The sequence below is a fragment of the Galeopterus variegatus genome, unplaced genomic scaffold (assembly GCF_000696425.1).
Source record: "Galeopterus variegatus unplaced genomic scaffold, G_variegatus-3.0.2 Scaffold10890, whole genome shotgun sequence".
Lineage (NCBI taxonomy): Eukaryota > Metazoa > Chordata > Mammalia > Dermoptera > Cynocephalidae > Galeopterus > Galeopterus variegatus.
Genome location: NW_007737001.1, coordinates 6,595 through 30,930, shown reverse-complemented (window position 1 = coordinate 30,930; position 24,336 = coordinate 6,595). Strand labels below are relative to the sequence as shown.

The 24,336-nt window shown below is 33.5% G+C and overlaps 1 pseudogene; it reads right to left on the bottom strand.

Moving 5' to 3' along the window:
- Positions 1 to 7,249: 7,249 nt before the first annotated feature.
- LOC103610291 lies at positions 7,250 to 8,441 on the bottom strand (annotated as a pseudogene).
- Positions 8,442 to 24,336: the final 15,895 nt, after the last annotated feature.

Sequence of the window (24,336 nt, the reverse complement as noted above, 5' to 3'; positions counted from 1 at the left end):
CTGTTTAACAACTGGCTGGACAGTGGTGCCAGTTACTGAGAAAACTAGAACCAGGACATGAGTATATGTAGTAAAATGAGAAGTTCAGTAATGAAGGAACATGCAAAGGCCGAAATGGATGTGGAAGAGAGGGGGCTGTTTTAAGGTAAAAGATACAAACTGTTTATTTGTGTGGGAAAGTTCAGAGAGAGAGTTAGTTCAGAGAATGAGGGGAGGAGCAACTTAAATGTAGTTATTATCAAAGAGGACGTATTGTTTTAAAGATGAGAAAAGTGTTAAATGTAACAAAGATCAATTTACGAATCTCTCTCTCTCTCTCTCTCTCTCTTTCTCTCCTGTTTTCTATCCAATCTAGCAACTTAATTCAATATTAAGGAAAACAGAAAGAAAGCCAAGACCTGAAAATTAAGAGAGGCAAGGCAGGAATAGATTCAAATATTTGCATGAACATAATGCACACAAGATAAGATTAGAAGGTATTTAGGGAAAAATTAAAAACATAATTAAAATCCTCACAGTTCAAATATAAAAACTCCAGGGAATTATTCCACTTACTGTAGCAACTAAAATTGTTTTATTTTCCCCTTTTACTAATCTCACATCTTCATGAGTCTGACCTTTAAAAAAAAAATACCAAGGTGGATTTCTTTTTATTGGTTGGGAACTGAATAAAGCATGAACTAGTTATGCTGACAATACTACGCGGATTCTCTTGCTGTCAAAAGACCCTTATTTTGGTCTTCTTTTTCTCTAATGTAACAGAGACCGATTCTACTGAACGTTATATTGCTAGTTTTATATTACGTACTTTTTACTCTACAAAAAATATACCCTAGAGAGCATACTGAAGTTCCAATATATTTTTCTTGTTCATATTTATGTTTCTAGTAGTAAAAATTGAAACAGAAACATAGAATGTAAGAGTAGTGAGAACCCAAGCTATCTTTATTTTCCATCAAAGCACATGAAATTTATAACGTGTGAAATTTAGTGCACTTTTGAAAATAAAGGGACATTTATTAATCATTCTGTGACAATTACTATTAATGGAGGATCTCCTGGACAAAAGGGCATCTCTATTTACAGTAACTAAACGGTATTAAAATCTCCTAAATCTGAATCAATACTATCAGAAGAAGTTTGATTTGGGGGCTTTCAAATAAGGCTGCCACATAAAATACAAAACGCCCACTTAAATATTAACTTTAACAAACCATATGCTTTCAAATAAGGCTGCCACATAAAATACAAAACGCCCACTTAAATATTAACTTTAACAAAACATATTGTGTGTGTGTGTGTGTGTGTGTGTGTGTGTGTGTGAAAGAGAGAGAGAGAGAGAGTTTGCCCAAATATTGCCTAGGCATACTTACACACACACACACACACACACACACACACGAATGCACATCTGAAGTTCAAATTAATTGAGAGTCCTATACTTTTATATGCTAACTCTTGCAAACACTACAAGAGATCTTGGGAAAATAGTTTTGTAAATGTAGATTGACTTCAGATGAAATTCAGAGCAAGAAATATTCAGTGGCATTTTGGTTACCTTTTTGTTTTGTGTGGTTTATATCATGAATGTTTATAGATATAAGTTACCTAGAAGAAACAAAACTAGAAACTTATAACAGTGGAATTTTCTTCATTGAGAAGTCGATTTTTTCATAAGGACTTTAATTTTTTATGCGTTCCCTGCATTGCTGCATTGTAATTAATTTAAATCATGTTAGGTCTGAATTATGACCAAATACTAGGCAGAGTTAGCAAATATTTACAAACCATTTTATCTTAACACTCTGAAATATCTCCTTCCAGAAAAATCTGTCTAAAGTTCCTAGACACTAGTATCTTTTTATTATTTAAATATGTTCTTAGCTATATACCATAAGTTAGGCAGGATTAATAAAGTATTAAAAGATGATGTGATTCAAATGCTGTGAGATTTGCCAAGCCCAAGTAATTTTGTTTGGGGTCTCATACTGGTCAAACCAATACAGATTTTATGTCTTCTATTGGGAACATAAAAATAACTTTTAGAAACTTAAGGAACAGATGTATAATAGTAATATAATAATAATAATAATAATAATAATAATAACAACAACAACAACAAAGCACAAAGTCATAGGATTTTGAATGTGACCTATCTTATATTGTCCAAAATTTTCTCAGACCTTAAAAATAATGTGTATTTGAACAATTCTAAAGTCTTTCCTGTCTTGAGAACAGGCCATTTGTGTAAAGCACTTTCATTAATTCACATGGTTTAACTGCTTCCAGGGTATTTTCTGAATATTCTAGTAATGTCCTGGCCTTACTCATCCATATTGTGAAATCCCAAACAGTTCAAACTGCCAAAATAATCTTAGGAAGAACTTACTATTATAAGTTCGGCTTTATTCTATTATCAGAGAAAATCTTTGACTTGCAGAGTCTGTTTTATGAGAATTAATTTACAAATAACTCCAGATTTATCTGTCAGGATTAAATAGAGAGTTCAAGGACAACTATAATTATCACAAGGAGAGAAATCACCTCATTTAATTATTCCCTTACTTTCTAGTAGAAAGTATTGAAATACTGCCTTGAACTTTGTATGAAATCTGTTAATCTTGTATTTTCAATATATTTAATCATGCATGAATCAAAGTATTTAAATTTAGCAAGCTTACATAGAAATTATTTCATTACAAAATATCCTTCATGATGGTGTACTTAATTATTTTTTGTGTGTACCAGTGCCAAATTATCATGGAGAATCTACAAAGTCCAGAGAAGAAATAATGATTTTGACTATTTAGTGTGTTTAGTTTATTTTTAACTTAGTTGACAACAATCAAGATTAAATTATAAAGCATTCTTGTAGGAATACACATTATCATATGATTAATTTAATCATAATTGTTAGATCAAAGAAAGGCTATTTTACAACACACACACACACACACACACACACAGTTTCCCCTTTCATATATTGAATGTAATCATTTTATTATGCATCCTATTTTTTTCATTTAAAATATTGTGGAAAGTTTTGGGAAAGGAGGAAACTGATTCCTATTAAATATATTTTTTTTTTTTTTGCAATCTTTTATTGCCCTAGGTAGTTTGATACTGTGGTATTAGTCACTTTCTTTCTTGTGTCCAGGTTGTTCTGATTTATTAGTTGCTGAAATTTTTTTCATATCTCTGCAGATAAAAAATGTTTGCTGCATATTATATATGCATATACATTTACAGATTTTGGGGGCTGTATATGAGGGTAGAAAGATTTGTATTAAAGACCTTTGCAAAAAACGTTTTTGTCTCCAATAAGTTCTGCTTAATATGTTACTTTTTTAGAGTAAAAATGCTCTTTGCATTTCATTTTACTACTAATTCTTTGAATAGAATTAGTAGTTAACCAGACAAATTCGAATTTCTTTAGAAGCAGACTGCTAAATGCTCATGATTACTAGGTAGATATCTAGCAAATATGTATGTACCTATCAAATGATGTGTGTAACAAGAATCATTGTTTTATTCTAAATGTGTTTTTGCCACTCAATTGTTATTTCAGTACAAAATATTAATATGAATTGCAAAGCAATTCATGTTGGCAGAAAAAAATAAACGTGATATTGTGGAAAGAAATAATAAAAGACAGTCATAAAACAGATTGAAAAACAAAGAAAACTTGTATATATGTGTATTTTAAGTAAAATAGCTTTAGTTTAGATCTATATTTTAAGATAATATATCTAGGATTTTTGTATGAAATTTTATGATTCTGTACTTTAAACAATATTTTCGTCGACAAACTATAGTAGGCCCCAATTTTTTTTAAACAAAATGGTATCTATCATAGGATAAAAGGGTTACTTAACACCACTCCTTTCTATTTGAGATTTTTTTTTCTATCAAAGCTAATCCTTTCAGGTCAAACAAAAATTAGACTGCTTGTAGATTATCATGGCATTAAAAAATGAAATGTGAGTTAATGGAGGCCCTTGACCTACTTACCATGTTACAGAATTGGAAAGCCAGCAAGAAAAATAAATTTCAAACAGCTTCATGGAAAGTGTGTATTATTTTCTGTCTAAGATTTACTAGAAAATAAAAAATATACAATCATATTCATAGTAATATAATTACACATACTTCATTTTTACAAAATCACTTATTCTTAATTTTATACAAAATCATCCTAACATATGCATAACATAAAATAATTTAGGGATTGATGGTTGCATAATATCTGGAACTTATTTATATACATCCTTCCTTCCCTGTAAAAAAAAATTTTTTTTTAGGTTGTCTGTTCCAAACGGAGACTAAAATATTAGCAGAAAGAATGTCCTTTAAAAGAAAAATGATGTTTTTCCTCTGTATTTTGGAATATATCCAATGTTAAGGAAATAAAAAATCAGAATATAAAAAACTATAACTTACAACCACCTGCCAGATCCATTATGTCAGGTAAAGTAAAATGATTCCCTATCTAGTTATAAATCACATTCCTAAATGTACATATTCTTTTTGAATTGATAGGAAAGTAACAAATATAGTGGTAAAAATAGAGATATTGGTGGACAATCTAAACAAAGAGATAGTAATTAAATGTCTGAATTGTTCAATTACAATTTCATGTACTTAAAAATGATCACTACATCAAAGGTTTGGATATCCTTACCAGCCAGCCACCAAATATATATATATACACACACACGCACATATATATATATACACACACGCACGTATGTGTGTGTATATATATATATATGATTACACATATAACATTCAATCTAAAAGCCATCTGAGCACCTACCGTTTATGTTTCTGGTTATGACTACATCAAAGGTTTGGATATCCTTACCAGCCAGCCACCAAATATATATATATACACACACGCACATATATATATACACACACGCACGTATGTGTGTGTATATATATATATATATGATTACACATATAACATTCAATCTAAAAGTCATCTGAGCACCTACCGTTTATGTTTCTGGTTATGCAATTTATATTATCACAGATAAAATATCCAGATTTATACTGATTCACAACAAACACCAGAAAACTTCAGATATCGCCTCTTACTCTTACAAAAACTTCACAGACATTGTCAAAATAAAGCTAAGCAAAGGAACCAAACAAATTATAACATTTTGTTATATTTTATTAGTAGTTTTTATTTTTGTTTTACCACTAGCCTTTTGCTATCTTTTGTATTTAAATTTAATTTTTATAATTCAGTTGTTTCAACCGCTAAATTGATTAATAAATTGTATTGTGACAAAGGGCATTTATTCTGTCTTCCCCAGTGATAACACCAGAGCAGGATAACCAAGAGCTTATCAAGGTAAACAAACTGTTTTAACCCTTTACTGAGCAAAGCACTAAGTAGGTTTCATGCAACTTGATTACTAATCAACACTTCTTTTAAGAATATTTTTTGTAATAAATACTTCCTTAAGTTTCTTTGTGTTGATAGAACAGTTCTATAGCTGAACTGTAGCATTGGTTATATGAATCTATGTGATAACGATGCCATAGAATTACACACACTCACAAACATAAAAACGTTAATGGGACTCTTGGTTCTAGCTCTGGTATTTAAAGAGTTTGGAAGTTATCATTTGTATCCTTACAACAAAAATTGCAGAAAAGAATTGAAAATCAATCACTCCTCTTTTATCCATCAATAACTAAGGCTGTAGGGCAAACAGCTATCCCTAAATCTGGAGAGACAAGTGAAGAGAGAGAATCACAGGTGAGATCAGTTCACATGGATCAGAATCAGCTGGAGTCATAAATTTGTAGAAAAATTTTAACAGTCACTTTGGTTTATTGCTGGTGTATTTTGGAGTGTTGATTACCAAGATAAGAGTAATACCTGGGGATGGCAATCTTGTTAGATTTCCATATTTTTGTCAGTTTTACCTCCAGGAACCCATAGGGTTCTCATAGTGAAGAGCCAAGTGAAATCCTTCAGGAGGATGGTATATGTTACCATGCTGAAATACACCCAGAGGGTTTTCTCTGAAACTGGAATGAGATACATTCTCAGCAGGAGAGAATTACAATAGTTTTATCCAACTTGGGAGAAGGAAAATTATCTGACTGTGGAATTCTTTTGCCATTTGTTATACCACAGGGGAGTAGGGAGCTAAGAGTCCCTTGTGAAGTCACAGCCTAGGGACACCAGCACAGTAAAAACTTATATTTAATTTTAAGATAAGAGAACAATGCTTCAATTTCCTCTGCACCTTCATAACACAGCAACAGAGCTGCAGTAATCACAGTTGATTATAGTTTAAAAAAGAAAAACTGCTAGGTGCAGGCACGATCAAAGTGGTGGCCTTTAGGGAAACAAGAAGACAACAGAGAAGACACAAATAAGAACACTACAGAAAACAAAATCCTCTGACACCTACAACTACAGTGTATATATTAATCACAGATATTAATCACAGCCTAGCTTCTACCTAGATTGACATAAATCCTCAAACAAAAGGACTATTTACCTCGTTCCTATACCTGTTGTATTATGTTCAGCTTTCAAAAAAAAAATTGCAAGGCATGCTACAAGGCAAGTAAAAACACATTCTGAAGAGGCACAGCAAGCAAATGAACTAGATATAACACAGGTTTTGTGATTATCACAAAGGGAATTTAAAATAACTATGATTAATATGTTAATGGCCCTAGGAGAAAAAAATCAGACAACATGCAAAAATAGAAGGGCAATATAAGCAAAAGGATGGAAACTCTTAAGGAAAAATCCAAAGAAAATGCTAGCAAATAAAATCATGTTAACAGACTGGATACAGCTAAAGAAAGAATCAATGAACTTGGAAATATGTTAATAGAAACTTCCAAAACTGAAAAACAAAACAAAAAATGTAAATGAAATGAAAAACAATGGAATATCCAACAACTGTGGGATAATTTTACATGATGTAACTTATGTGAAATTGGTTTAATGGAAGAAAAGGAAAGAAAAAACAGAATAGAAGACATGTTGGAAGTAATAATGGCTGATAATTTTACAAAAGTTATGATAGACACAAACAATAGATTCAGGAAGCTTAGAGATTATGAACAAGAATAAATATATTAAAAAATTGAAACCTAGGGATATTATATTTAAGCTGCAGAAAAAGAGAAAGAGAAAATCTTTAAAATAGGCAAAGATGAAAGGAAGACAAACTTCAGAGAAACAAGGGTAAGAATTACGTATGACTTCTCAATAGAAACTATGCAGGAAAAAAGAGAGATCTAGGGATGCCTCATCTAGTGTTGCTATCTTTGCATATGGGTTTAGCTTCAACACGATTCACAGGTTTTCAGTGGATCTTATTCAGGGCCCTGTGATGAATCTTCTTGCGTGGTGCTCGGTGAGCTCTTTGGATCTCTGGGCTTCTCAAAAGTCTGCCAAGGTCTGTATTCATCATCATGTACATGGGAAGGTTATAGTTACTCTTTAGGGAGGCCGCTTTACATCAAGTGCCTTACAATTCATCTATCTTCTGGAAATCACTTTCAGTCCAAATGCACAAACGTCCCACATGCCCACCAGGAGCAAGTTTGAAAATGTTCAGTTTGCATACATTGAGCAGAGTAATGCCAGGGATGTTTCTGAAGTCCTTGATGATACCATTGTCCTCATTACAGATGATGCAGTGCCCCCTGTGCTGGATACGATGATGGTTTCTCATTGTGCCCTTGCCATCCCTCATTTGGTGGGAGGCATAGGCCTTTTTGATATCATTCCATGCCTTAATTTTCTTAAGAAGCAAAAGATCCTCCTTGGTTTTTTTGTAGACTTCAAATTCATCTTAGACCACCAAAGGAAGTTCAGGACGTGATATCATTCCATGCCTTAATTTTCTTAAGAAGCAAAAGATCCTCCTTGGTTTTTTTGTAGTCTTCAAATTCATCTTAGACCACCAAAGGAAGTTCAGGACGTTCCTCCATATGATGACCTTTAGACATTACCAGCACTGGTAAGGCCGAAGCAGCCAGGGCATAGCAGATGGCATAATGCTTTTGGGTTAGATTCACTCTACAGTGCCAACAGTGCCAGGTTTTGGTTGGAGCAAATAAGCAGCCTCCGTGACATATATGTCCAAAAGCACCCTGGCTAGAGCGATGAGTCCCACCACCTCGAACTCTGGCTATTTGAGCCACAGCTATGCCAGTACCACAAGACTCAGCACTGGTCTGATGATCTGCTAATTCACTGACAGCACAGGGCTGTCTGTCAATTTTGCACAAGTTAGTGTGAACAAAGTTGACAATATCTGGTCAAATGGGAACGAACCTTGAAGACAACTGGCAAAATGACATTTTTTGGCAGATGACTCCCCCTTTTCACAGTACACCAATATCAGTGGACAAGCACACGCCATGACAGGGAGAGGAGAAGGCCACGCTCCTTTCAACCTGCAGCTCCCACAAGAAAAGACCCTGGAAGCTTTTTGAGAACAACTGTCATGAAGGCTGACATCTTACTTTATGTCCTCCTGCAGGGGCCAGGGGACGGGGGAAGAGGGTGAAGGGGAAGGGAGGCGGAGCAAGAGTGACACTCCACTCAGATTTGCTGTGAATCCTACACTGCTCTAAAAACACATGAAGTGTATTTGAAAAAAAGGAAAAGTGAAATATTTAAAGACTTAAATATACACACACACATATGTATATATAAACACATCAACCTAGAATTCTATACCAGTGAAATTCTTCTTCAAAAGTGGTGAAGAAATATTTTCTCATCTAAACAAAAATTGAAAGAATTTATTGAGAACAACTGTCATGAAGGCTGACATCTTACTTTATGTCCTCCTGCAGGGGCCAGGGGAGGCGGGGAGAGGGTGAAGGGGAAGGGAGGCATTTATTGTCTTCAGATTTGCACTGCAAGAAATATGAGGACCAGTTTTCAGGGAGAAGGAGAACAATAATACAAAACAAAACCAAAATGTGACACCTTATACACATGCTAGAACAGCTATCATCAAGAGGACAGACAATAGCAAAGGATTACAAGGATATGGATTAACTGGGATGCTCATCCACTGCTGTTGGGAATTAAATGTTATATCCACCTACAGTTTGGCAGTTACCTAAATAATTAAAGCTAGCAATTTTGTAGCTAGGTATATAACCTAAATAATTAAAACACATGTTCACAAAAAAGCTTGTAAACAGATGTTCCTAGCAGCATCATCACAGTAGACAAAAAAGCACAAAATAAAATCAAAAGTCATCAAGTGATGAATGATGAGCTAAGTTGGGTGTAGCTGAACAATACAATGAGATATTATTCAGCCATAAGGAGGAATGTTACATGCTACAACGTAGATAAACCTTAAAAATATTAAGCTATGTGAAAAAGCCAGATACAAAAGGCCACACATTGTATGAATCCATTACGTGAAATGTCTAGTATAGGCAAATTCATAGAGACAGAAAGTAGATTAGTAGTTGCCAGGGGCTGGAGGTAAGGAGTAATTGGGAGTGAGGGCTAATGGGGAAGGGGTTTCATTTTGGTTGATGGCAATTTCCTATAATTACAAAGTGGTGATAGTTGTAAAACCTTGTGAAGATGTTGAAAACAGATGATTTGTATACTTTAAAATGAAATGAAAGGTACATATAATTTATGCCCCCCCCAAAAAAAACACACAATGGGATATCACTGCACATGTATTAGAATGCCTAAATAATTAAACAAAAAAATACATCCATAAAAATTATTAAATACAATGACTTATTTTAATTAGTTTTATAAATTAACTCTCTTAAGAAGTGGGAATGGTAAACCCAGTCACCTGACAAATTGTACTAGTTTTATTAAACATCCAGACATAAAAAGGTGGGTCTACACAGAATTATACATAATAAAATCATCTGCATTCAATTAAAATAATTATTGTCTTCCATATTATCATTGTGTAATAATACTCTAATGAGTCAAGCCTTATATTCAGGCAGTTATGGTTCTCAATAACTAGAAAAGAGTGTATTTACATTGTTTCACATGTCCAAATGGAAAGACAAGCTGCTCTGTTGTTGTTGCTGCAAGTTATGTTGCAAAATTTATCTTGCTGATAGGAAAGTTCATCAAGAGGACATAAGGAAAAGAGAAAACTATGGGAAAAAAATTATGTATATTTGGAATCAAATTTTATCAGTCCACAGTTAGAGAGTGGACAATTTCCCAGGGATTTTATTTATATGACATAAATCATTGTTTATTAGCTCAAGAGATGTATCATAGAAAAAATTATTTCAAACTTTTTAATACTAATGGCATACATACTAAGATTATAATAATATTTGTCTATTTTTTAAGATTATCAGTATATAAAATATATATAGCCAAAAGTGAATTTTATTTTTCTAGCAAATGGAAATAGAATTTATTTTCTAATTCTGATCATTACTGTTTTAATAATAATGATAATCCAACTTTTGTTATGCATTTATTTCTGCTTTCTTAAGTTATTTTTTAATCGTAAACTCAATAAAAATACATATGCAAATTTAATAGAGGGTCAAAATTAAATTTAAAATTACTGTACTTTTAAAAATTAAAATATAAAAAAGAAATTTAACTCAACAAATAAAACTTTTGAAAGTTCAAATCTTCATGCTCAATACTAATAGCTTAATACAATTGCACTATAAACAAAAACCATTGAGAATAGATGTTTGTAATAATATGGTTCTGCCTACATGCAAAATTCTTCATTGTATTTCTTGTTCTCAGTTGTCACCAAAAATTGAGAACCATAAATTCATTTAATTGCTTTTTACTAAATTTAGTTTATAAATACCTCAAGAAAATCTATATTTTCTATAAAAATTAATTTCCAGTGAGCAAACATTGGATTTCTCACAAGGAAGAAAGTTAATAATTGAAGTATTAACAATTAATATTTCCCATTATAAAAATTATCTTGTACTTTTAGCTTATTTTTTTGTAACTTGCCATTGTATACTTGTTTGCTACTTAACAAGATAATATCATTTATTATTGGTCTGTGGTGTTGCTTTTTAATTACAGATGCTCCTCAACTTATGATGGGGTCACATCCTATTAAACCCATCATAAACTGAAAAAGTGGAAAACGCATTTAGTACACCTGACCTACTGAACAACATAGCTTATCCTAGCCTAGCTTACAAGTGCTAAGAACAGTTACATTAGCCACAGTTAGGCAAAATCATCTAACACAAAGTCTATTTTATAATGAAGTGTTGAATATCTCATATAATTAATTTAATACTATATTGAAAGTGAAAAACAGAATAGTTGTATGGTCTTGTGGTACGGTTTCTACTGAATGTGTATCACTTTCAGATCATCGTAAATGTACACTGTTAACAGGTATACCTCAGAAATTTTGCAGGTTCGGTTTCAGACCACTACAATAAAGCAAGTAACACAGTGAAGAGAGTCACACACATTTTTTGGTTTCCCAGTGCATATGAAGTTACGTTTACACTATACTCTCACCTATTAAGTATGTGGTAGAATTATATTTTTTAAAACAAAGTACATACCTTAATTAAAATATTCTTTATTGCTGAAAATATGCTAACAGTCATCTGAGCGTTCAGCAAGCTATAATCTTTTGCTGGTGGAGAGCCTCAACAGTTATGGTTGCTGACTGATTAGGATGTTTCTTGCTTCATTAAGGTCGAGGTGGCAATGGCAATTCCTTAAATAAGGATAAAATGCCACTTTGACTTCTTTTGTGAAAGATTTATTTGTAGCATGTGAGCTCTCTGACAGCAATCAGCCCGTGGTAAAACTTTCAAAATTGGACTCTATCCTCTAAGTTTATATAATATTCTAAGTCCTTTGTTGTCATTTCAACAATATTCGCAGCATTGTCACCAGGTGTAGATTCCATCTCACAAAACCACTTTCTTTGCTCATCTATAAGAAGCAACTCCTTGCCCATTAAAGTTTTATCATGAGATTGCAGCAACTCAATCACATCTTCAGGTTCCACTTGAATTCTAGTTCTCCTGCTATTTCCACGTCATCTGCAGTTAGTTTCTCCCCTGAAATCTTAAACCTCCCCAATTTATCCATGATGGTTGGAATCTTCTTCCAAACTCCTGTTAGTGTTCATATTTGACCTCCTTGAATTGTGAATGTTCTTAATGCCAACACAGCTATAATAATAAGTTGGAAATATTGCAAGAATTACCAATATGTGACACATTAACACAAAGTGAGCACATGCTGTTGGAAAAACGGCGTCGATAGACTTTCTCCACACATGGCTGCCACAAACCTTCAACTTGTAAAGACATCGATATCTGAAAAGAGTAAAACAAAGCACAATAAAGTGAGGCATGCCTGTATTTTAATAACCCCGTATCACAATATGAGTGTGAAGTAAATGTTAATAACCGTCAAAAAGTACAATTTGTAATTGATCCTTTATATTAAAGTATTTGGTAGTTTTGCTAGGGAAATTATATGCAACAAGTTTTTATTGAATTTAAAGATCAAGAAATGGTGGAAATAACTACACTTTCCAGAGTTAGAAACAGTTAAAGTTCATCATCAGAGGGGTAGACAATGTAAGAATATTTAATGTATTCATGACCAGGAATAACTTTCATTTCTATGAATAAAATGATCAAAATGTATCTTTCTATTAACTCCGATGTTGACGAGAAAAATCCAGTACAATTTTTAAATGAACATATTCACTAGTGCACATAAAACTGAGTAATTTCATAGACTTTTTAAATATAATTTTGTTATTTATTCATTGGTTTTTATTATTTTTATGACTGGCTATAAATTTTTCAAACTTTGTTTTAATATAACTTAGATTCTTAGAAAACCATTTTTGTTCATTTGTATGGCTTGTCAATTAGTGTTTGTTCTCTTAATGTTATATTTTAAAAATAGCACATTGATTATCTGGTAAAATACAACATTTTATTTTTAAATGTATACTTATATTATGGAGGATAAATTGTTTTTACTATGTTTATGCAATAGGTATTGAATAACCTACTGTTTACCTTTACCACATCCATTCTTTCCTTATGCTATAATGAGTAAATTTCAATTTTGTTTAATTTGGAAACACCATATATCTAGTTATGAACCTACTTCTAGTCTTTGTCATCTCACAAATAAGTTTTTCCAACAGTTTCACCACAAAAACAACATTAATAGCAATACATTCAAACAGAAGTCTTCTCGTGATTTATATGGAATTTGAATTTTCTGAAGTAGGTTTCACAGATTACACTTTTTGTAGTTTCCTTCCATATTCTTCCTTTCTGAAACATGACAGTAGGAGCTGGAGAGGCAGAAATTTTCTTAGTTTAATGTGAGAAAGGCTAGATGAATTACAGGACCCATATACTTAACAAGTGAACTCATGAAACAACATTAACTGTAAATGTTCACTCAGTTTGTTGCTGGAGAAAAAATATCCAGAAACCCCCCCCACACACACACACCCACACACCCACCCACACACAAAATACTCAATTTATTACAAAGAAGAAAAGCTAACAGTTAAACAATACCTAAGAAACAGCAATTTTAAAGTCTTCTGTACAAATTTTTACTTAAACGTTTTATATAAAAAGCAACTTATCACAAAATCATATAACATGTGTATGCCTATAACCAGGTTAGATGATACTGAAAATCATAAATACACTTATGTGCTTATAATGTTTTCCTTATGAATAGATTTTTTAAATGTCAACTTTAAAAATTACAAGTATTTTTTGATGGTAAGATAGAACAAAATGGTACTATGCAAAACATATTTAAGATGATACATATCATAGAAAATTATCTTAGAAGAAAAAATTATTTAAATTTTAGAAAAATATTGCAAGGTAAGATGAAAGTGAACTTTTTTTAGAAAAGTTACATTAAGGTACTTTCTTACCCTGTATGTATTAAATGTTTTATATCAATGTCATGATTAGTCACCTTCCCACCCCCACCATGTCACATGTACACATAGGCATAAAGAAATGCAAAATCTCTTGGACACAAATATTCTGCCTCTTACGTCACTATTTCCCTTAAAACAATAGTTTTATTTAATTAAATAGGTTTGTTTTTAGCATATACTTGTCACTATCCGTGGTTTCTGAAATAGAGAAAAATGATTATAACAAATCCTGACATGAACGATAGTATAATCTTCTGAGGAAATTTCAGCTTCTGGAAGTACAGTAGATTTTGTCACTATCCGTGGTTTCTGAAATAGAGAAAAATGATTATAACAAATCCTGACATGAACGGTAGTATAATCTTCTGAGGAAATTTCAGCTTCTGGAAGTACAGTAGATTTTTTTTTCCCCAGAAAATACATTAGGTGGAGACCAAAAATGTGATGAATTATAAGATACATTTTAATATCTCCAAAAGATTTTTAGTTGACACAGTTATCTTTTCTGAGTTGATTACCTTTGCCAGAGATTGATTTGGGACTTCTAATCTTTCTTTAATTCGCAGATTGGAGAGCGGAAAGGAATTCAGTTATCAAAGCAAGCATGAGGAAAAATGCTGAAAGCAGACATCTCTAAAATCAGTATTCTAAGATTCTGAAGAAATGGAAACCACTTAGATATGTTGATGTAATCAAATCTATTTTGGGGGCTACCTGGATTCTCTTTTTATTCAAAACTGAACTATCATTAAATATAAATAGAAAAAATATGCAAAGTAACTATGAAAACCTGAAAACATATTTATTAATTTTAATTAAATAAATAATTGTACAAAAATTAGGAACATAAATTTTATAAGTTTTAACAAAATACAAAGACTCAAATACACCCCTCCGTATTAAAAAACTGCCCTTAGGAACTAATCTAATTGCCTATATGAATTTTATATTTCTTGAAAAACATTCAAGGATCAACTAACTTACATTTGAAATGAAAAAATAGGGAGAGAGTAAAAGCAAGTTAATTCTATGTTGAAAAACAGGAAAATGTATTTTTAAAATCAACTGTAAGTTGATCACTTTCAATACCACTAAAGCTGAGAGGTTCATCATTCTAAAGATCTATTTAGATAGCACATTATTAAATCTGGGGAGCACTGAAATCCTTCTTTGCTTTAAAAGTCAATAAAAATGAAGTTGCTATTATTTTTTATTAAAGTTAGATTTTTTTATACTTAAGTTTAAAATGAAATATAACTGATAGAAGTATATTTACCTAATAATTTTTGAATATCATACAAATATTGTATAATACTCCCAAAACAACAACGACAAGAACAAAAACAAAAGCTTACCCAAATAATTTTATTGTTATTGTCTCATGCATAACTCTCTATGTAAAGTAGATATGGGTTTTGCCCAAATATTATGTCCTAGATATGAATATTTGGCTAGCATATGAAACAAATGTTTCCAGGAATAAGTAAAATAAAACACATAAATGATTAATCATCTCATTCTTTTAAATAATAGTGCTAGAGATTTTATGGATAGTTTCTACAGTATGTACACATGCAAACACATGTACACACACCCACAAATATATGTGAATTTTTATTTCTTATTCTATAGGAATACCTCTTATTAGTTAAGTGCACATTTTTGTTTTATTACCTGATGTTATACATTTATATATGAATTTCACAATTATTTTTTCTGGTTTTTCCTACCCATATATAAGTTTCTACAAATAATTTTTTATTAGAACTGACTTAAAATGCATTTTTTCATTTCCCAAGTTTTTTATCCATGATAAAATACACACTTATTTGAGATTTTAAAAAAAAGATAAAAACTACTTGTTTGATGTGCGATATTTCTTAATTAAAAAAACAATCTTTAAAAATGTCTATTCAGCTCCTTTGCTCATTTTTTAATTGGATTATTTGTTTTTTTACTATATAATTGTTTGAGTTCCTTGTATATTATGGATATTAATCCCTTGTCAGATGCATAGTTAAAACTTTTCCCCTACCTCCCACTCTGTAGGTTGTCATTTCACTCTGTTGATTGTTTCCTTTGCTGTGCAGAAACTTTTTAGTTTGTTATAGTCCCATTTGCTTATTTTTTCTTTTGCTGCTTGTGCTTTCAGGCTCCTGTTCATAAAGTCTGTGCCCAGACCTAGCTGATGGAGTGTTTCACCTATATTTTCCGTTAGTAATTTTACAGTTTCGGGTCTTATACTTAAGTCTTTAATCCATTTTGAGTTGATTTTAGTGTATGGTGAGAGATGCATATCTAGTTTCATTTCTTCTGCATATGAATATCGTTTTCCCAGCACCACTCTTTTTCCCTAATGCATATTTTTGTTGCCTTTGTCCAATATCAGATGATTATAAGCCTGAGGAGTGATTTCTGGGTTCTCAATTATATTCCACTGGTCTGAAAGTCTATTTTTATACCAGTACCATGCTGTTTCCAATACTGATTCAGCAATCCCACTTCTGGGTATATACCTAGAGGAATAGAAATCATCATGTTGAAGGAGTACCTGCACTCCCATGTTCATCGCAGCTCTGTTTACAATGGCCAAGACATGGCACCAACCTATTGCTGTTACAATAGCTTTGTAGTATTATTTGAAGTGAAGTAGTATTATGCCTCCCACTTTATTTTTGTTTTATTTATTTATTTATTTATTTATTTATTTATTTTTGCTCAGGATTGCTTTGACTATCCGGGGTCTTTTATTGCTCCATATGAAATGTAAGATTGTTTTTTCCATTTCTGTGAAGAATGTCATTGGTATTTTGATAGGGATTGCATTGAATTTGTAGATCACTTTGGGTAGTATAGACATTTTCACAATGTTAATCCTTCCAATCCAGGAGCATGGAATATCTTTCCATCTTTTTGTGTCTTTAATTTCTTTCAGAAGCGCTTTGTAGTTCTGCCAAAGATACACGAAAAAAATGCTCAACATCACTAGTCATCAGGGAAATGCTAATTAAAACTACACTGAGATACCACCTCACCCCAGTTAGACTGGCTATAATCAAAAAGATGGTGAATAACAAATGCTGGCAAGGGTGTGGAAAGAAGGGAACACTCCTGCACTGTTGGTGGGACTGTAAATTAGTTCAACCACTGAAAAACAGTATGGAGGTTTCTCAGACAACTACAGATAGATCTTCCATATGATCCAGCAATCCCACTTCTGGGTATATACCCAGAGGAATGGAAATTATCATGTCAAAGTTATACCTGCACTCTCATATTCATCACAACTCTGTTTACAATTGCCAAGACATGGAACCAACCTAAACGTCCATCAGTAGATGACTGGATAAGGAAACTGTGGTATATATACACCAGGGACTCTGCCATAAAAAAGAATGAAATACTCCCATTTGCAACAACATGGATTAGCCTGGAGAAACTTATGTTTGAGTGAAATAAGCAAAGCACAGAAGCATACTGCATGTGCTCAGGCACATGTAGGAGCTAAGAGAGAAAGAAAGAAGGACTTGCAGAAGGAGAGAACATTCTATGGGCTACAAAGTAGAGTGGGGGGGAGGTGGCAGAGGGAAGGAGGTTAGGGATAATTGGGTGGGCGACATGGGGTACAAATGCAATTTGTGGTAATGGGCCTACAGCCAGTATGAATCTGGCCCCCACATCATGGTCACGAGGGGTGACAATCAGCTTGGTATCTCATGAATATTCATATTCAATTAAGAAAAACTATTTTCTAGGTTATTTTCCAGATTTTAACTAGTTCATTCTGTATAGGGCAAATTATAGGTTATAGATTTATGGAATATTGTGGATTAAATGTTCAAACTCTAACATGATACATAACAGGAATTTAATATTTTGAATGAGGATTGTAGATATATAAGTGAATAAAGTAATATATGAAAGATTTATTCTATAACTAAGTGACCAGAAGACATTTTATAAACAAGCATTTATCAAATTAGATAAGTTAGGAGTCAGACTACATCTGAAGGTTTTCTGCAAAAAGAAAGGCAACAAACTTTCAATATACAGAGTAAGTAGCCTATGGAAGCTACATTGAATAAGAAGCAATGTGCTATCAGAAAAGATGTGGGAGTCTCAGCAATAGAATAGAATGGAAAGAGTAGTATTAAAACACGTGTTATATGGCCTCATCTAGAGCTATAAATTTGCACATGAGCATAGACAATTGCCAAGTCAAATGAGAAACACATATGCACACACATTCTAGGTACACATTCAGAAAGCATGAAGAGAAATTTTACTTTTAAAAATGGTCATGAAATAAGGCAATGCAATTGGGATTTTATTGGTCAGTAGAACAATGCCACAATATAATGAATTCCATAAATGTAAGAGCCACTTGGGTAATAAAACTAGTGTTTTCACATAAACCAACTAACATCTGTGTCTCCAAGGCAAAATACTGTAACATTATTTCTAGTACTGCAACATGTATTTCTTCATGAGAATGATTAAGATATTTATAAATGAAACCTTAAATAAAAGTGTATTTTATGATCCCTGTATGTGAAATCATTTTTCACATATAATTATTTCTCATTAACTTGCTATGTTTATTTTTTAAATCTTTGATGTCATAAATTAGGGACAGATATATTCAACACTATATAGAGAAGCCCCTCATGGAAATTTACCAAAGAATAATGAACCCACACAGCAAAAGTAAGCAGCCCTATTTACTACTGTGATGGATAATCATGTATGTCAATTTGGCTAGGCTACATTGACCAGTTTTGTTAATGGTAGCCTAGATGTTGGGGTAAAGTTATTTTTTAGATAGATGTGATTAACATTTAAATCAGTAGACTGAGTAAAGCAGATTACCCTCTCTAATATGGGTGGATCTTAACCCATCTATTGAAGTCTTTAAGAGCAAGATTGAGCATGCCCAAAGAAGAAGAAATTCTTATCAAAATTTCAACCTGCTGAAGTTGCCATGCTGCTGCCCTTATAGTCCTAATCATTGAGAATTCAGACACAAGACTGCAATATTAACTCTTAGCTGAATTTTCAGCCTGCTAGCCTTACCTAAGGATTTTGGACTCACCAGCTTCTGCAATACATTATGCAAGCCAAATCCTTAAAATAAAAGAAGCTCTATAGATAGATGATGCATGACATAGGTAAATAGATGGATAGATTACAAATAGATAATATTGGTGTAGATATGAATATATACAACTTATCCTACTGGTTGTTTATTCGGGGAACTCTGACTAATACAATTGTATGCACTGAGTCACAAGGATCTCAGTAGTGATGATTTATTTGGTGTTCAAAACAAAATTATGAAAATTTGCTTTTTCTAAATTAGAAAATAATTTCTGTACTTTCCTTATTACGTTTTTAATTACATCTATTCTTCATCGGACACTTTGCAATTCAGTTTACATTTTTGAGAAAATTGTCTTTTCCCTCAGTTTCTTTTTATCTGTTTAAAATAATTTTATTGTCGATATTTAAGGTGTACAACATGGTGTTTTGATACACACACAGTGAAATAAATATTATAGTCAAGAAAATTAACATATCCATTATCTCACAGTTTCCATTTTTGTGGTAAGAGTGTCTAAAACCTGCTTTCTTAGTGAATTTCCACTGCACAATACAACATATTAACTGTAGTACTCATGCTGTGCAACTATAGACTTATCCATTCTGCATAACTGCGACTTTTTACCCTTTGATATACAGGTATGTCTCCCCATTTTCCTCACCTCCTGCTCCTGTTATCCCCTGTTTGCCTATTTCTATGTATTCAACTTTTTTAGATTTTCCATGTAAGTGAAATAATGTAGTGTTTTCTTTTTGTATCTGAAATATTTTGCTTATTATGTCCTCCACTTTCATTCATGATGTCATAAATGGCAGAATCTCCTTTTTTAAAAGCCAAATAGCATTCCATTTCATATATGAGTATACACATTTTTTTTATCCATTCATCCATAAATGAACACTTAGGTTGATTATCTTGGCTATTGTGAATAGCACTGCAATAAATACGGGAGTGTAAATATCTCTTCAACATACTCATGTTCCTTCCTTTGTATATATACAAGTGATGAGATTGCTGGATCAGATGGTCATCCTATTTTTTTTTCATTTTTTGAGAGTGCCATTCTGTAATTCATAATGGCTGACTGATTAATATTCTCACCAATAGTCTACAAGAGTTTCCTTTTCTCCACATCTTCTGCAACGATTATCTTTTGTCTTTTTTATAATAGCTATTCTAACAGGTGTGAAATGATATCTCATTGTGGGTTCAACATGCATTTTTCTAATGATTAGTTATAGAGCGTTTTTTTTCAAGTATGTGTTGGCCATTTGTATGACTTTGTTACTGAGCAAGGGCTCGCTGCCCAACATGCACAGAAGCCAATGCTATGGCACCAGGTTTTTGAGGGGGGAAAGAAAGGTCTTATTGTGAATTTGACCAGAAAGGAGGCAGAAGGGAAAGCTCAAATATGTCCCCCCAATCTAGGGGGTAGGAAGCTTTCAAGGAGTTTAAAAGAGAAAATTTGAGGGATTGGCTAGCTCCAAATTGGTATATGACAATGGAGCTGCAGATGCCAGATTTTTCTTACTGAAGGAACTCCCACTTCATAAAAGACACCGAGAGGGCAAATTCCCCTCTGTACATGCTCAGCTTACATTCTATATAACAGATTGTATAACAACTTTATATAGAAAGATAGAACTAGTTTCAGCTGATTTGGGGTGGTTTCAGTCCCCCTTTTCTTTGTACATTCCCCAATCTTAAGGGAATGGTCTGGCAACCATTCTAGCTACTTACTGCTGATAAAGGGCATAGATCTGGGTTTGAGGAATGAAACTATTTTACATTCAATTGAAAATACTCATGGATCCCAGGTTGAGTAGCCACCTGTTGCAATTCTCTCTATAAGCCTAAAAGGTTCTTAAGAATATTAAACTAAGAAGAATAATTACAGGAGCAAGCAAGTAAAAGGGAAGCCAACCACTATTTAAGGGCTACAAGAAAGGTAATTTAGCCCTTCAGGCAGAATACAAGGATCATAACTAGGTAAAATACTAAAAATAAGCAAGCCAATATTTCAACCAGTAGAGTGAGGCGGGGAAACTTGTTCACTTTCCTTAGTGTTTTTTTCTTGAAAAGTAAATTTAAGTTTTCAACAGGCTCATAGAAGCATTCAGAGGCAAAGAAATCAGTATCTTGTGTTATAAACCATTTTGTGTCTGGGTGGTCAGGACTGCTGGCTTCCTCTGAAACATGGAGAGAATGTGCTGTTTGGAAATTAAGACAGGTGTTATACTCATTAACTGGAATTAGTTTTATATGAGAATGATGAATTCAGTCTAACCCCTTTTACTTTAACTGAAGGATATGTAACCAGCAAAATCTCATAACGTACAATTGATTTAGGCAGAAGCTTGTCCTCAGGCTGTTGGTTTTCCAAATTTTGAGTCACATTCAGTCTCCCAGACTCAAACAATGTATTGGAACATCAGTGGAAAACGTTAGGTGACTGGAAGCATATTTGTGAATTGCCATAAGGGTAGTAAATAAAGATTGAACACATTTTATAGTGTCTGATTATTTAACAACATGAGTTATCAAGGCTAAAGTAAGATTCGGTTTTAAGAAAGCATCTTCCAAATAACATCTCACAGGAGCTGAACTGGAGCTTGTTCCCTCACTTCCAAGCAGGGAAATTGGTAAAGCCTTATCTCATGTCAAATTGGTTTCCTGATATATTTTAGCAAGTGTCTTAAGATACTATTCATTTTTTCAGTCATTCCTATAGACTGGAGACTCCATGAGGCATGGAGCTTCCAGTGTATTCCAAGGGCCCCCAAAACCTCCTGGGTTACTGTATTAATCCATTTTGTGTTGCTTATAACAAAATACCTGAAACTGGCTATTTATAAGGAAAAATGACATTTATTGCTTACAGTTTCTGAGGGTGGGAAATCCAAAGTCCATCTGGTGGTGGTGACAGTGACCCAGGCGTCTCACTTTGCAAGATGGTGGAAGCAGAGAGAGCAGAGCAGAGAGAGAGAGAGCAGAGAGAGAGAGAGAGAGACTCCCCTCTTCTTTTAAAGCCCTCAGAACCACTCCCTTGACCACCATTTTTAACCCATTCACTATAGCATCCTCCTAGAAGCCAATTACCTCTTTGAGGCTCCACCTTTCAATTACCATAATAGGACTTCCCACCTTCTTAACAGTCATAGTGGAGGTTAAGTTCCTAGTACATAAAACTCGGCAGACACAATTCAAGTTTCAAGGAGTTTTAGGGAGACATTATTCAAACCACTACAGTTCCCTTGATAATGAGAGCTCCTCTGTTTTCACTCTGCATAGAAAATGGCAGTTTATGGTGAGAAATGATGTCTTGAAGTTTTTTGTTTGTTTGTTTTACCTGAAATGACCTTTCTCTCCTACAGGAAAAACCTACCCACCCAGTAAAAGTATCCGCAAAACCTAATAAGTAACTATAACACTCCTGTGCCTTCCTGTACATAATGGTAAAATTTACTTACTAGTCCTCTCCTGGTCCTGTTCTTTGAGTTTGTACCCCCTTAACTTTGGGAGTGATCCAGTTTGGGGGTTGTTTCTCTCACGAGTTAAGCAGTTCTGGACAACCTTTTGACTAATTTTTTGCATATATGTATGGAGTATGCATAAAGCAAATGTACTTCACAGGGTCTGGTTTTCCAAAGCCTTGCAGTTTCAATTATTGACCTTGCAAAGGACAGGAAAATTTCCCCAGCTTTCATCTCTGTTGTAAGATAAAGAATTGTAACACAGCAAGGTTGCTGGCTCAAAGACAGACAGGTTACTGATTGATATGTAAAGATACTGGGAAATCGCTGTAAGAAAATGTTTGCTAAGATCAAGCTTTTGTTGGTGCATCAACTTAACTTTTTGAAAAATTGCATTATGGAATGTCACCTTGCTTTTCTTACTGAATGTTGCCAGCTTCTATTGTTAAACTGTACTTAGAAAAAAACCCACCTATGTTCTCTTCCTGTAACTTCCTGGTCTGTAGAATAAATGCAGGAAGAGAACCCCAATTCATGTTTAATTTCCCAAATGGAAGGAATACTTCTCTCTTGAGGGTTCCAGGAGACTAACTCCTTTTCAGGGCTTCTCACTGCTCAGAAGAGATGGGCTTTGAGTAATCTTTGGTTGCTCCATCACCCAGGGGAACAGGGGTGACAAATCTGTGGGAAGCAAAGCAACACATATGGACAAATGACAATTTTGCACCCATTGATAGGTTGCATCCCTTCCATAATAGGTTCCCTGATGTACTATCCCCTCCTCATATATCCAATATTTTATTTGTGTTGTATTATTTTTCATCCATATTCCAGGGGCCCATATGAGATCTCCATTTATTGGTTCTTTAGTTCTATTTGACTAATTGGGCTGGAACATTCATGCTTGGAATGAGGACTAGATCTTTCCCTTCTGGCTTCTTTGTTTTAGCTGCTCATTTTGTGCCAGGTTATTTCCTCTGACTATGTGACTATCTGCCTTTGGGTGTGCCCCGAAGAGAGCCTCTTCTGGCAGCATAACAGAAGGTAATAAACCCAATATTTCCTTAGCATGTTTAATTTCCTTTTCCGTGAAGTCAGTAGACCTCTTTCTTTCAATGTGGCTCCATGTACATGCACTACAGGAAAAAAAGCTTCTTTAGAATTATTATAAATGTTTACCTTTTTCTTTGATCCAAGAAGGACTCAAGTGAGAGCAATAAATTCTGCTCTTTGGGCAGACATATTGCATGGGAGAGCCTCAGCTTCCAGGGCCTTCTAAAGAGTTATCACTGCATATTCAGCTTTCCAAAGCCCTTGGTCCATGAAACCGGTTTCATCTATAAACATTTCTAAGTCTGGATTTGCTAACAGTTGGTCAGTTAAGTCAAGTCTGCTAGAATAAACTTCAATTTTCTCAGTGAAGTGCTAGAGCTATTAGGAGTTTTTATAGGAAAGAATCTGGCCATTTCTAAGAACCCTCATAGTTATCTTTTGGTGATGGGCACAACCACCCTAGCCAGGACCTCCCTTCCATCTGGTATCAAGCCTCTTTATTCCTTAGATAGCCTAAATCTCAAATACTTTACTGTTGACTGGGTAATTTGTGCCTTTTTCTTTGAAATTGTGTGTCTCCTGTCTGCCAGGAAATTTATTTATTTATTTTTTATTTATTTATTTTTTTCATTCAGCTTTTATTCATTCAACAAAGATTTACTGAATGGCTTACATGGTGGCCAGTGGGGATACCAACAAGATCTCCATCTTCTCCAAAGCTGTCGTCTCATGGGTGATACGCACAATAAAC